Source organism: Artibeus jamaicensis, unplaced genomic scaffold (assembly GCF_021234435.1).
Source record: "Artibeus jamaicensis isolate MK-2021 breed Jamaican fruit bat unplaced genomic scaffold, CSHL_Jam_final contig_465, whole genome shotgun sequence".
Lineage (NCBI taxonomy): Eukaryota > Metazoa > Chordata > Mammalia > Chiroptera > Phyllostomidae > Artibeus > Artibeus jamaicensis.
In genome coordinates, this window is record NW_026521843.1 from 10127579 (window position 1) to 10142882 (window position 15304).

Below are 15304 nucleotides of genomic sequence, written 5' to 3' on the forward strand. Positions count from 1 at the left end.
GGAAACCCAGGAAGGCCGTGGGGCTCCTGGAGTGGGGGGCAGGGGAGAGGCTATGGGGCTGCGCCTGGACACCACTGAACATAAAACTAGTTTGAGGAGAAGCATCGGGGAGGGTCAGCTCAGCTTGGGTCTCCTCACCCTCCACAGCCCTGGGCGAGGGCGAGATGTGGGCTCAGCTGTCAGCTCGCAGCAAGTCCCCCAGCCCCTGCCATCCCTGGGAGCCCTCCGTGGAGTTTTTTTCCCACTCTTCAGCCTTTCCTTCTCTGTTGGCTCTTTTTTTTCTCAGTCTGTAAACACGCCCATGTTTCTGCTACCTTAAATAAACAAACAGAACTCCACACAAGTAAAACAAGAACCCTAAAGCCCTCCTTTTGCATCTTGACTTGTATTAGCGTTTAGTCTTCTGTCTTCCTCCTCATCCGGTGTTTCCGAGGATTGCTAATACCCTCCATTTTTTTCTTCTCTCCCCCAAATTTCTTCATGTTCAGCATTCCTGCTTTTGCCAACACACCATCACCACTCTTGCTAAAGTCACTGACTCTAATTCCCCAAACCAATGAATGACCTTTTGTCTTTATCTCGCTAGACCTTTCTGCTGCACTTCCCCATCCCCTCATTCATTCCTGAGGCTCTTCCTCATTCCTGACACCTAATCTTCTTGGCTGTCCTGGCACCCCTTTGCTTTTCTCTTTCTGGGGCTTCCTCATGAGCCCAGTGTCCTCAAGTCCTTGGTTTCCTAGAGTTCTGTCTCAGGCTGCCTTCTCTTCTGACAATAAATACACCTTCCAGACAACCTCGTCCCATAGTTTGGGCTGCCACCTATACTGATGACTTATAAAAAAATTCTTTAGCCCATCCTTCTCTGAGATTTTGACATCAGTTGCCTGCTGGACATTTCTATTTAGATGCTCTGTGGGCATCTCATTATCCACACAAGCAGATCTTCATTATTTTATCTGCTAAGTCAGCCTCTCAACAATTGATGGCGATGCTATTCTTTTCTAGCTGAGCCCTGGGAGGACTCCTCAACATTTCTGCCGGCCAGTTCAGGCCTTGTCACCTGTCATCTGGTTACTGTGGCCATCTCTTTACTGGACTTCCTATGTGTAGTCTTTCTACAGCAAATCCATCCATTGCATCAAAATGTTTTCTTTTAAAGAGAGACCTTTATTTTTTTATTATTATATTTTGCTTTTGAAAATTATGGTAAAATACACATAACATAAAATTTACCATCTTAAGTATTTTAAATGCTCAGTCAGTGGCATTAATTGCATTCACATTGTGTGAACATCACTACTGTCTGTTTATCCAACATTCACCTGAGAACCTACCATGTGCCAGAGGCTCAGCATTTGTCTGATGAGTCAATGAGAAATGGGATAAAATTCCTCTGGAGGGCGGCCCTCAGACACTGTGGTCTCAGGGGTCTCCTGTCCACTTCAAGCTTATTGAAGACCCAAAGGCTTTTGTTGATTTTACCTATTCATATTTACCACATTACAAATGAAATGGAGAAGTAAAAAATTACTAATTCACTAACAATACCAATCATAAAAATGGCACGTTAACAAAAACAGCACACTGTTGTGCAAAATAATCCTATTTCCTAAAAACAGTCAGTGAGAAGAGTGGCATTGTCTTAGGTGTTTGCAGATCTTTTCAGAATACGGCTGATGGAAGACCCTTCCGTCTTTACGGCTGCTTCAGTTTTCTGCACTCACATTGTCAAGTCACGTTCTTCTGGTTGAAGTAAATGAAGAAAATGCAGCCTCACACAGGCATATAGTTGGGAAGGGGCAGTATATCAAGGGCCTTTCCGGATAATTGTGGGTGTTCTCCTGAGATCCTACACCAGCAGTCCACTGGCACTGGCTTCTTAAAAGTGAGCAACAACACATTAATAAACTTTTTGTACTCTATTACATTCTTCCATTGCTCTATCTTGCCCTTTGAACAGAAATTTTCCACATGTACAATTTTGTAACATGCTATTACATTCCTCGTTTTGAAATCATGGGTTCACTGAGTTAAGCCAGTCTTCCAAATGACGGCTGAAACACTTCGTTGTACACACCCCACATCACATTCACTGTCAACAGCCACCTCACCAGAAAGGTGGTTAAGTATTGGGAAGCTTTCAAGTTCCTAATGGCAGATACCAGAGCTCCAAAAATCTGATTTTAATTGGGAAGCTTGAATTTTGCTATTGGCAACAAAAACTGTGAGTTCTCCTTGCACGGATAGGCTCACTTCCTTCATTTTCAAGAAATTATCTGCTGAGTACCCAAGTTTGAAAAACCGTAATCAATGTTTCTGTTGAGTAAAAGTGATGCTCTGTGGGAGAAAGGGCTTCTTCAGCTCGCACCTCAAACGGCAGCTCGAGTGCTTTCTCCTGGGCCAACGACAGCGCTCCGGTCCACAGCGGGCGACCCAGAGGGGTATCTCCCCTTTCATCACAGGGAACATCGAGAAGATCTGCTGGAATAGAATGAATTATATTTACTACTTCATCAAGAACATTCTTTTTATAGCACATTTGATTTAACCCAGTATTCCCAAAATATTATTTCAACATATAACCAAGATAATATAATTATTGAGATATTTCACATTCTTTTCTTGTGTTACATCTGTGAACTCTGGTCTGTATTTCACCTACATGGCATTTCTCAATTCGGACTGGAACAACAGTGCAATGGCCACAGAGGGCTGCTGTATTAGCACAGGTGTAGAGCTTTACTAGAATGTTCTTTACCAGAGCTGTGTATTAGTCCCATGAGTGAGAGTAGGGGAGGAATACAGTGGCTGATAACACACGGACCACTACCTGCGTTCGCCTCAGGTGTCAGCAGTCTTGCTCTCCATTGCGACTGCACAATCAATATAGGTGTCAACCCAGAGCAAGGCAACTGCTCTGTTGGTATTAGTATGAAAAGTGTCTGAGAAGCTCTTGGTGACTCAGGGCCCCAGGGACCACACTTTGGGAACCACCGAGCTGGAATGCAAGAGCATCAGCAGTCTCAGCCTCTGGTCCTTGGCCTTGGCATTTTGCTGTCCAAGTAGGAGAAACGTAATCTGGAACATAGTTCAAGAATAATGTATACATCAAATCATTTGGGACACAGCTAAGTCTGAGTTCTGCCCATGACCCTGTAGAAGAATGCTGAACCGGGCCACTGCCCGGGGGCAGCCTTGAGAGCTGATTTCAAAGGCAGCTTTGTCTTAAGGAGGACCTGCACATCCCACCGAAGGGGAGTGTGACGGAGCTGGTCGGTGGCTCAGGGAACAATTAAGGACATTGAAGCAGCTTCCACATCAAAGCAGAGAGGAGGACAAATGTCTGTCAGCCCCATTGCTGGTGACATTAGCGGCAGCTTGTGGGTCAGCAGAAGGTGTCCTCTGAGGGAAACATGGGCCCCGTGCACGGGGCAGGGGGGCAGCAGTCCCTAAGGGCTGGAGGGAAACCTCAGGCTTTCGTCTGAATCAGCAGCAGGACTGTTCTTGCCTCAGTTTCCACAAGGAGTCAAAACAGAGGAGGCCGTGGCTGCAGCCTGTGCTGCACCGAACAGGGCTCCATGCTTCCAGTCCCCCCACCCATTATCTCGGCTGATTTTTCACCCAGCTGTAAGAAGTAGGCAGGCACAGCTTATTCTCATTCATCGCAAGGTAGGGGCTCAGAAGAGAAGTGTCTTGGCCAAGGCCACCTAGCCTAAGAGTGACTTTCCCAAGCACATGGGGACTGGAATGTAGACTTCTTCCCAATTCCGGGTCACTGGAGGTACTCTCCACTATGCCCACTGGGGCAGGTGTGTCTGCCCTGGGGGATCCGTAGACCACTATAGGGTGTGTGTGTGTGTGCTCACGCTCACATGAGAAAGAGAAAGAGAGAGAGGGAGAAGACTGTTCCTTCTCGGGTCTGTTAAAACACTTCCCCTGGAGCTTTGGGGTCTTTCCAGCTCAGCAAATTCCTGGCATCAGTGGAAGAGGAGGCTGGACACAAGGGGCCCCTTCTCTCTGGCTGGGGGACTCCCTTGGTAGAAAAGCTGGCTTCAGTTTGGGGACACTAGGTCTCTGGTGCAGCAAGTTGGCCTTGGTTTTCTGGGTTTCAGGCAGGTGGTATGGCAGCTCATCTGGGGGGTGCACAGACTGCCCATGTTTGCCCCCCTCTTCCCCCACACCCCGGGTTAAGGCCCGGGGAGACATCTGTAGGGGCCGGTTTCAGTCTGTCCCTGTTGAAGTTTCTGCCTGAAAAGTCCTGCCGTCTGGAAGCTTCAGGATGATAACCTGTCTCATTATATTTTATTAGGTGTCCAGGTCCTCGAGTCGCTCCCTGCAGACTCCAGAAGGTAACTCTGACACTTTTCCTGGGGACAGTGTTTGCGTGACAGAGCAAACACATTCTGAGCCGTGCGGTGGCCCCTCTGCCCACTGCCTCCTCTCCTGCTCTGGTCACACACAGAGCGGCCGGCCTCCCCACCCGGCGGGGCCAGCTCAGCCATTAAACTCTGTTTGAAGTTTTATTTCCCTCTCTTCTTGCTATCTCAATGGGCCATCACTCCCAGGACATTTGGTAACAAATAGCATTTTCTGTTCTGTTTCTGTTCTGCGGAGAACACAGGCCCCTCCCTGGCCTGCAGCCGGGTCTGGTTTGAGAGCCTAGTCCATCCCTTCCCCCAACCATCTGAACCTCGTTCTTTCCCTCTCCTTGACTTCCTAAAGGATGCTATTCATTCCTGGGGGCCCCAGTTGCACAGAATTGAGGTGCACATAGGCCTCAGCCCATGCCACTCTGCCATCACGGCTCTTTTGTTCGATTGTCTATCCCGTCTCCCTCCCACCTCCTCCCTCCGCAGGCACCCAGGGGTATTGCAAGGCCTGAAACTGCGCTGCTTTGACATCTCTGAGGCCGACAGGACCCCAGAGGCCTAGGTGTGCGCCCCCTGTGCCCACCAGTTAGCCCCCACCCAGTGGGAAATGCTCCCTTCCTGGGCAATGAATCCAGGTCCTCACCAAGCACGTGGTCTCCCCTCGCCAACAGCGTATGGGGTTATTCAAAGGAGCCCATCCCATCCTCCTGTGGGGACCAGGGGCACCCGGCTGCCTCCCACAGCCCTCTGGCTCGCTTTGCCCCGAGTGCAACCCTGCATGGCCCTGCATGGCGTGGGGTGCCCTACCCCCCCAGGCTGGGAGTACACAAGACTAATAACTCTCCTCTGTGGGGTGTTGGGTAGCCCTCCTCCACCAAAGGGCTGAACAGCAGGTGATGTGAGTAGCACTCCAGTGTGTTCAATGCACCTATTTCCCAACCAGCTTCTGAGATTTTATTCAGACACATGTATAGCCATTTAAAACGCACTGTAAGCTTTTACTTTGCGTAAGGTGTGATGCTATAAATCTCACAGTTTACTGTGGCACTGGCTCTCAGGGTCCTGTCATATCCCTTTGTCACTGCCTGAATATAGCACCTCTTGTGATTTTTTGAGGGCTCTCTTGTAGGAGTGGGTGGGACCGGCTGGGAGTGCAGGGTGATCATGGATCATTGACCATCCCCCCAAGAGCAGCCCTCAATCAACAATCAAGGTAATACCCAGCTTCCTTGCAGCTCAGGCGTGCGCTGTGCAGTTCCCCGGAGGGTGTGGCCCCAGCTGCCCAGGGGGCACCCTGCTCACCAACCAGCTCTTTCCTCCCCTCCCTCCCCATTCCCTGCCATGTCTCAGTTCCTCACTCACCCACCAGAGGTTCCTGTGATCAGGACCCCAGCCACGGATCGCCCTGAGATCCTTGTCTGAGTTCTGCTCCTGTCGTTCCCTCAACACTGTGTTGAGAACTCTGTTGCTGCATGTGATACCTCGGTTGCACGGAATCCCAATGTGAGCATTCATGGCACATCCCCTATCAACTTCCTGGGAGTGTGATTGGTGGGGTCCTTTTAGCCTTATCTGATGGGTAAAAACATGAATGTTCCTCACCAAAAAAGGAAGTTTATGTATAGTTTAGTTGTTTAGAATAGTGAGCTATGCTTATACTCAAAAGGGTATAAGCATTTAGAAAACATAAAACAGGAATTCTTATTTTATATTGCTAAAATTGTTTTTGGATCACAGCACTCTAAAATGGTTGCATTCATTGTTGTACATTTTTAATGTCCACAGGGCTGGATTTTTGTTGTTTAAAAATCTACCAAAAAAAGTGAGGGTTTGTAATTAAAAGAAGAAGCAGCTTGCTAGTGGCTGTCGCATAAAACCCCTTAACCCAGCTCACGAGACCCTCCCCAAACCAGCTCCAAACTTGGTCCTGGGCCCCACGACCCTCTTCCTTGCCCCTCCCCCCCCTCACTTCCTGCATCCTCTCCATTCCCAGAACAGCTCTAGGGCTTCCAGGCCTCTGTGCCTTTGCTCATGGGGTTCCTTTTGCCTTGAATGCAGTTCCATTCTTCCCTAGGGGATGATTCCCACATGAGGTTTCCCTGATTCCTAGTGGTTTAACAGAGTGGGTCACCCACTGGACTTCCCCAACAGGTGGGACCTGAGATCAAAGCTAAGAAATGAACCAGGTGAAGAAGAGGGAGAACAGAGAAGAACACTAGGCACAGGCACTAGTGTGGGCAAAGGCCTGGGGTGAGAGGGAGCGCGGAGGGTTTGTGTACCAGCAGGCGACGGGTAGGAAGGCTGGAGAGAAGAATGGGTGTTGCGTATGTGTTGGGGGTCTTGGTGGGGCTGGCCAGGAATGAGATCAAAGAGATAGGGAGGGACCTCGCAGCCCAAGTGTGGCATTCCTGTGGCAATGTGGTGCCCCTGAGTGAGTGACACGGGCAGAACCCAGCTGGCTCTTGGTCGGGCACCATCTGCCTCCTTCTGTGACCCTGCTCAGCAGCTGACCCAGCTGGGGTTTTTCTCCAGACTCCTGGGTCCTGGTGAGCTCCTGCTGGCTGCCGGGCAGAGGGTCTGGCCCTCTCGGCTCCTGAAAACTGGCTGTGTTGCTACTGGCAATGCTGTGAGGGTCCTGGGACCTCTGGGGTTAGGACAGCTGAGCACAGGTAAAGCTTGGACTCGCTCTTGAGGTCTCAGCCCATATGAAAGTTGCCTCTCCTCTGAGTGGAATGATCTCTGGGGGGTCAAGGAGTGGGCAGGGGACACCCCAGGGTCAGGAGTTGCTCCACAGTGAGGCTGAGGCCAACTGCCATTGGTGCATCTGACAAAGGTCCTGTTTGCTTTCATGGTTTTCCAAGCTGAGACCCTAACCAGAAGGATAGGGTCCTGAGACCCTCTCAGGGTGAAGGAGAAGGGGACTGTTCCCAGCCTGAGCTGAAAGAGCCCCGATGGGGAAGGGCCAGTGCCAAGGGGGCCCCACAGAAGCCTGTGTTTTCATTACTAAGCAACTTTAAGAGGAGTATGTTTGGGTAAAGAAGGACAGTGGGGGAATAAGTCTGCAGTAATGGCTGCCATGTGGAGGGAAGGCAGTGTTACCCAGCTCCGAACTAGAAAACATGGTTTATATTTTCAACAGTTGGAGAGAGAAATGAAAACTGAATATTTGCTGCACCTGTGAAAACATATTTGATCATGATGGCAAGTCCAGCATTCTTAGTGCGGGATTCATATTTCATAACTCGTGTTCAAACAAGAAAAATGATTATAATGTTAAGTATTTCCTGAGTTTATTTTGATGGATGACAGAATAAGTACTGTATCTTTCACTCATTAAAATACAGATTGGTGTAATTTAATAAATGAACTTAATACACAGATGTTCCAGGCTGTTTTAGTAGGGTGTATATTAATCAACTTCTTTATATATGATCCTCTTTTATATTTTTTAAAGAAACTTGCAGGAGCCAAGAATTTATTAGATTTGCATGCTCTAGGACGAGGATCCGATGTCAGGTACATGCAGGAGTGTATTAAGATGAAATAGAGCCAGAGTCTGCAGAGTGGCCAGGCCGCCCCAGGGGTCGTCCCCAGGCTCCTGGCTGGCTCTCTGGGCCGTCTTGGAGCCTGTCCTACTCCAGGTCTCCGGTCCCTTCTGAGTTTGCTGGCTGCTGCCACTGCCTCACAGCTACTCAGGGGTGTCCGTGGAGACCCAGGTGGGAGGTGGTGGCCTTGGGGACATCAGTGGCCCAAACTGGAGAGGGGTTCTGCCTACAGAACAGGCCTTGCACCTCACAGGGGCCTCAAGGGCCCCTCTCAGGTTCCCTGGCCGCCCCCAATGGCCTCTCAAGCCAATATCACTCTCCCTTTTCTCCCTTTCTCTTGGCAGCGTATCTGGGGCTGTGCTTTGTTCTCTGTGTGCTGATTCCACAGGAGGGAAGCTTGTCTCACTAACAAGACAAACTGAAGCCCCGAGCTGGGCCTCCCTCACCTCCCACACTCTGTGCATAGTGAATCCACCTGGCCTGCCCTGGACCCCTGTGTCACTCAGGCCCTGCATTCCCGCCCGCTGATGAGGCTTCGGCAGGGGGCGCAGAAGCCCTTTTCGGCCATTCTGTGCAGGTTGGGAGGGTGGGCAGTGTGAGGACACGTTACCTCTTGGGTGAAAGACAGAGAAAGGATGAGAGTCGAGGCTTCATTGGGGCCCCCCTCTTCTCTTCTTTGCAGATCCCGTTGGAAAGAGATGTGGGGTTTGGGGAAGTTGCCTCCGATGGTAGGGAGGGCTGGGGGTGGGGTCCTAGGCCAGGTGGCTCCTTTGCGCAGCCTGCCCGTCCACGCTGAGTGCTGAGTTGTCTCTCAGAACTCCGTGGACACTTCCGGTAGCTCTGGAACTGGAGCTCTATTGTTCAATGCACCCCGCTGGGCAGAGACCCCTGCAGGGCCAGGGGCTGCGTCTCCTCTGGTTCATTTAGGCTTTTCTCCCCTCGCTAGAGTTTATCTCAGGCTGCCTCCCTTCACCCAGGCGCACAGTCAGTGCAGGTTGGGTTGGACGGCACATGTGAGCTAAGCCTGTCACCTGGAACACGGGCCCTGGCGTCCCTCCAGCTCCCCACAGGGATGGGTGCTCCCTGGCAGCTGCAGGCTGAGCCTCCCATTCCCCCGGCAGCCCCTGTGCCCCCTCGGTGGCTCATCAATCACACGGCAGGTCCTGCGGGCGGGTGGTGGCTCTGCTGTCACATGCCTGTTTGCAATAAGCTCCGGCCATAATCATTAATCATTCATTGAGGCTGTGGTTAGCGGCCCTCAGTCAAGTGAATGGTTTCAGGTTTTCCAGGCTAAGTGCCTCTCCAGCATCCTCCTCAGCTCTTTCATGTGCGGCCATTTGATGTGCAGGCTGGGCTGGCCACCAAGGCCAGGCTTTGTTTTGGAGGCTTTGTCTGAAAGCTTCCCTCAGGGCCAGCGGAGGAGAGTCCTGGGGCCCAGCTCCATGTCTGCACGGGAAACAGCTCGGAGGACAGGTCTGTCCTGAGCACTTGCTAGGGCCCAGTTCTCTGCAGGCCCTGGAGGTCTGAGAGAAGGTGAAGAGATTCGCTCTGCCCTCTGTCCTCCGTTGCAAGACATTTGACCAGCAAGACTGAGTTTGTGTGGGTTGGGAGGACTGCCACTGGCCTTCAGTCTGTGTTCTCATAAGAATAGATGGCCAGTGGCTGGGCAGCCGGGGAGGGCAGAGAACAGAGGGAACTGTGCAAGCAGCAGCCACAGGTGGGGATAGCTTCGTGTGCCATGCTGCTGTGTGGTCCTCCTATGTGGTCTGAGCTGGCCCTGAATGCGGACTGAAGCCGTTGGCTAATGGTCTAGAAGCAGCAGCAGCGATGAAAATCTTTTTTTTTTTTTGGCTGGGAAAAATGTGAGAAAAACTAGCTACCTCTAACCTGAAGATGACTGCTTTCTGCAGGTTATTAATATTGTTGTAGTCAGGAGTCCTGAGTTACCTGAAAAGGTGCACAGTGCTTACGGATGAGATGCAACTGGGAAAAATGGGACCGAGTTCCGCTGGACTCAACCAACCCTTCCCAAGGGCCTCTCAGTGCCAGGACCACTGCCGCAGGGAGAGGACGTGCCCTGAAAATGCCCAGCTCGGAGGCTAGAACACTCTCCACCAGGGGCCACGGCCGCTCCTCAGCTCCCCAGGTAGGGAATCCAGTGTCTGGAGCCACGAAGCCTGGGCGCTGGGGGGCGGGGTTGTCAGCCCCATTGAAAGGTGAAGTCGACATTGCCCTTCAGTCAGGTATTACGGAGGCTGCACCCCGGCCTCCATTTCAGTATTTTTCCCAGGAAATGTTTCTTGCCAAGAAACATATTCACTATGGGCTCACCCACTGAGGTCATCCTTTGAACAAATAAAAGAATGCTGGGTGCTCAGAGTCAAGAGGGATTGTACCTGGTTGAGGGGCTCAGAAATGGCTGCATATAACAGGTGGGATTTGCCAGGACCTGGAAGGGCAGGGGCGGCTTTCCCAGGAAGAAGCTGAGTAGGGAGAGCTTACCAGGTGGACCGTGCAGGGATCCGAAGCGCATAGAGGACAGTCTGAATCGACAGTGGCCGGCATCCAGTGTTGGAGGGTGGGAGACCGGCAGGAAGCACAGGAAGCCTGCCAGGCTGAGCTGGAGCCGCACTCTGCTTCCAGATCACCACCCTGCCTGCTTCCTCCCGGTGTCCCCCATACCTCTCATTCCTGCCACACAAGGCGCTCTCTGTCACCTGACCGGCCACTCTCCCAAAACGTTTCTCTCTGTGCTTGTCTCACACTGTCTCCTCCACCTGGGACACTTTTCCTCACTTTGCTTCCTAGATCCAGCTCAAATGCCACCTCTTCCGTGCAGCCCTCTCTGATTGTCATGATCTACATGAATTACCCAGCCCCCCTCTGGAATACCACAGTGGGGAGGTGGTGTTGCTGTTCATCACTCTCTGAAAGCTGGTTTGGGGGTGGGCGCTGTTTCTGCCATGCACTGCCAAGGTAACCACCTTGATTTCCTCATCTGTAAAAGGGGAAAATATTGCAAAGAGTTTTGAGTGGCAGTCAATGGGAGGAATCAAATGACGTGTGTGATGCCCACTGTGGAGCCCGGCCCGGAGCAGTGCTGAGACCAGTGCAGGCTCCTTCCTGCTGCCCGGCCACATTCTGTCTCTAGCGCCATCAGCCATGTCCAGGTGTGGCCACAACTGGGCTGCGAGACCCCCGGGGTAGACCCTACGTTTCTGGGGCCCATGCGTCTTGCACAGTAACTGACAACCTGCTTCTGCTGCCTTCCTTCCCGTAAAGAAGGGGCAAAGCTGTTGAGGGAGATTTGTTGGTGTGGGAATTAAGTTTGTTTGTTTGTTTTTCTTGTGAATGTTCTGACGAAGCCAGAAACTTCCTGAAGTCATATAATTCTCTTATCCCCGGAGAGGGATTTGAATAAAGTATCTTCTTGCTGCAAGAAAAATGAGAGACGATTAGGACAGTGGTTTTCAAAATGTGTGAAGGACAGAAACCATTTTTTTCAAATGAAATTTTCTAGGGAAACTTAAGCTACACAAATGGACGAAGCGTTATTTATGTATATATTGATATTTATTATTGATTAATGATAAATTAATTTGATCACCTTGACCAAAGTATTTATTTTATTATCTTAAGCATATAAAAATAGAAAAGCTCAATGAAATTGTTTGGATTTGCACAAAAATAGATTAGGCCTTTTGGTGATCCCTCTTTTAGAATCCAATTCATCTCCATCTTTTCTTTTGTTTTCTCAGTCTGGAAGAAGCCTTCACTCACAGCGATGAGTGGATCCTAGTGGCTCCTGTTTCGTAATGGTCTGTCCAGCCACTTCAGTGCCCTCCACTCAGGCAGGTCACAGGGGAGCTCGGCTTGGAGGCTCCACACACACGAACGAACCTGGTCACATAAGTTGTCGGTCTGCATAGTGTTAAAAATGGCCGTCCCACCTATCTTACTTCTACCAGGGCTAAAAATATTTTTTAAAGACTTTATTTATTTATCTTCAGAGGGGAAGGGAAGGAGAGAGGGAGAGAAATATCAGTGCGTGTTTGCTTCTCATGTGTCCCCTGCTAGGAACTGGCCTGCAACCCAGGCATGTACCCTGACTGGGAATCAAACTGCAGCTGTTTGGTTCTGAGGCCTGCGCTCAATCCACTGAGCTCTACCAGCCAGGGCTAAAAATATTTTTTTAAATATAAAATTTTAACATAAAACATTTCTGAGACCCATAAAGTAACTTCTCAGGTCTCGAGGGCCCAGAACGTGCAATGTGAAATCATTGACTGAGATCACCCCCCTATACCACAGATGAGTCAGCCGAAACCCTGAAAGTGACAAGTGACCAGCCCACAGTGGTCTGGTCACTTGTCACTCCTGTACCTCACCCCAGGGCGCTTTCAAGATATTCTCTCTCTTTCCTTATCTGTGTTGCTAAAAAAGTGTTTATGTTGTTATTTGTTTTTTAATAAGTTAGATACCCCAACGTTAGAGTTTGGTTTATATTCGAGGCCTTCTCAGATCCCAGCGGTGAGCACGGAATGGTGCTTCTTGGAACTACTGGTCCAAACCGGAAATCAGCCCCCGGCCCTCTCATCCCACCAAGAGGCTTCTGCCCCGGTGATAGACCACTGGGGTGGATTTGGCCAGCCGGGCCTCCATCGTGATGATGATTTGATGTTTGTTCATCTGTCAGAAAAGGAGAAAGCAAAGCCGGTAATTTGTGTTAACTAAGCTCTTTCATTATAAGAACTCAAGGGAAAGGGTGGGGAGCACCGCATTTTTTCCGTACAGCTGTCCCGGATCCTGAGGATGATTGGTGTAGTTAAGGAGAAATTCTAATAATGTGGAGCGTATGGAAAAGTTTAAGGCCAAGATGATGGGTCATTTCCCAAGTGTTCAGGTTGGATACCGAGAGCTGTGCAGCTTCTTTTCCCAACCCTGGCCTTTCCCAGCTGGGTTCATTTCCCACTGTGCCTCTGCGTGCCGTTGCGGCCTCTGTGGAGTCCCAGCTCACTGATGGCACCTCTCCAGTGAGCCACAGTGAGGGGAAGAGGGTCTTGGAGGGACCCCAAACTTCCCACTCTTCTCCCAGGAAAAGCAAGAGAAAGCCTTGCTCTGGAATGAGTTGGATGTGCACCCACAGCTGCTCCCATTGGTTCTGCAGCTTCTCACTCCTGACCTCGGGTTCTGCGTGGCAGCTGCTCAGCACCCCCTCAGGCACATTGTAGGGTGGCCCCTCTTGTCTTAAGGTAACACTTTCTGGGTCTGTCGGGGGAAGGACGAGCTGACAGCTGCCATCAGACTCCTCCATCACCAGGCACGCTGTTTCCTCCTGCTCACCCAGGAAGGCTTGAAACCCCTCCCAGGAGATAGGACCCTCACTGGAGCTGAGGTGGGGGATGCTGATGTCCCAGAGGATGGAGCTAAGTGTCAATTGTCATGATGGGGTAAGTATCTGGCATCGTCTCTTCCTCGAGAGCAGACATTTCTATGGAGCATATGAAGCACGAGGGTCCCGAGGGGACAGAATTGTAGGACAGGATCCCTGAGACAAGAGGAGAGGAAGTAGCAGGGGAGTTTGAGGTCCCCAGATGAACTTGGTCTCCTGACCTATTTTGCCCCAAGAAGAAGCAGGCAGAGAAAAAGCCCAGAGCTGTGGGGGCACTGTGAGCTGAAGCTGTTTTCCGCCCCTGGGGACAAGGATGGCCCTCGGTCAGACCATCCTTGACTAATCTGGGTAATGTTAATTCTTCCACTTTCTGCAGATAGCCTCTCACGTAAAAGGGTTTTAAGCTGGGCTTTCTTAGCAAGTTTCAGACAGGATTCGAGTCACAGGCACAGAACGTGTCTTACCCTCACACGTCTGAGGACACATCTGCTGTGCAAAGAGAAATTCTAATTGGGCCTCGAGAGTAAACGAAGAGCAGAAACTTTTTTTCCTTGTTAGAGAATGAGGCCTGTCTTCCACATAAGTAATCTTTACTAATCTGAATGACGTTACATTTGTGTAATAGATGCAGGGACCTGAGGAGGGAGAGGGGGAGGGGAGTGTCAACATGGGTTCTCCATGTGACCTTGAGTTTCAGCGGGTCCGGTGTGGCTAAAGATACAATTTGGGGTGATGTGTTCCAGCCAAACTCAAAGGAAAGTGTCTTCCTTTGCGATGATATGCATCATTATGGCTGCTGATCCCATCCGTGGGTGATCAGTGCCCCCCAACTAGTATTCTTGGTTAATTCTTGGCCTCAGTGTGGCCAAGTCTCAGGTATTTGGAGATGAGAGAAAAGCAAATGCCTTGTCCTTTATTGGATTCAAATCTTCTTTCTTAGGAAGTTGTACATGAAGAGTTAAAGGCAAGCCTGACAAAATAAACAAGGATCAAAATGTTTGCCAGTGAGCCTTTAAAAAAAAAAGAATTGCTCTTCCTCTTAGAGCCTCGGTTGACCTTTATGTGTGAGGGGGTGGAAATGTCCCCAGGACTCTCACAAACCTCAGAGGAAGCTGTTGACAAGCTTCCAGCGAACAGGGCTTTTGTTTATGTTCTGCAGGCAGAGAGTAACAGATGGGCTTCGACAAACTTCAGGCAGACGAGTGCGGTCCTCAAAAGGTAGGTTTCTTACATTTTCTTTGTTTCACTGGTGGAATTACAAGCATGCTGCAGTGTTTCTGAACCCCCCGGTGGGGTGCGAGGACCATTTTAAAGAAATTATAAAGCCGATGGCAGTCAGGGGCCCTGTGTGTTTAGGCCTCACACAACCTTTTACCTGTGGTTTTCTCCTTTGTACATGGGGCAACCCAAAAACACTGTCTACCTCTCCAAGCTGTTGGGGAAACTGAATGGGACACCGGAGGTGTGGAACACTGTGTAGGTGAGTCAGGGGCTAGGGTGGCTTAGCTGCAGGGCCTCAGTGCGGCCATAGCCGAGCAGCAGGCTGGAGAGGGTGGTGGTAACATGGGCTTCATCTCAGGGAGTGAGGGTGAGCAGAAGAGGCTTCGTGTTGACTCTGGAGAGCAAAGGCGTCCTCTGTGACTGCAGACATGTGCTGTTCATGGGGAGGCCCACTCCTTTTTAGTTTTCCACACTTAGAGGTCTTCTGGTCCAATAGGAACAAAGAGATGCTACAGGAATAGGCCAGTGTACTTATCTCCTCGGGGTTCTCTGAGCACGTGATCAAAGGCAACACCTCCTCCCAAAGGCAACACCTCTTTCCCAAAACAGGTAGGCCCTGCCCGTTGAACCAAGGGTTGGCAGGAGCCCTCCCCCTCTGAAGTCCCTGCTGCTCGGTTCCTTTTATGGTCCTGGGGCAGTAGATGCTGGAACACCCACAGTGAAAACTGCTAGGTGGGCTCCATCAGACGAAGCACAGAGGACAGTAGTCCAGAAAA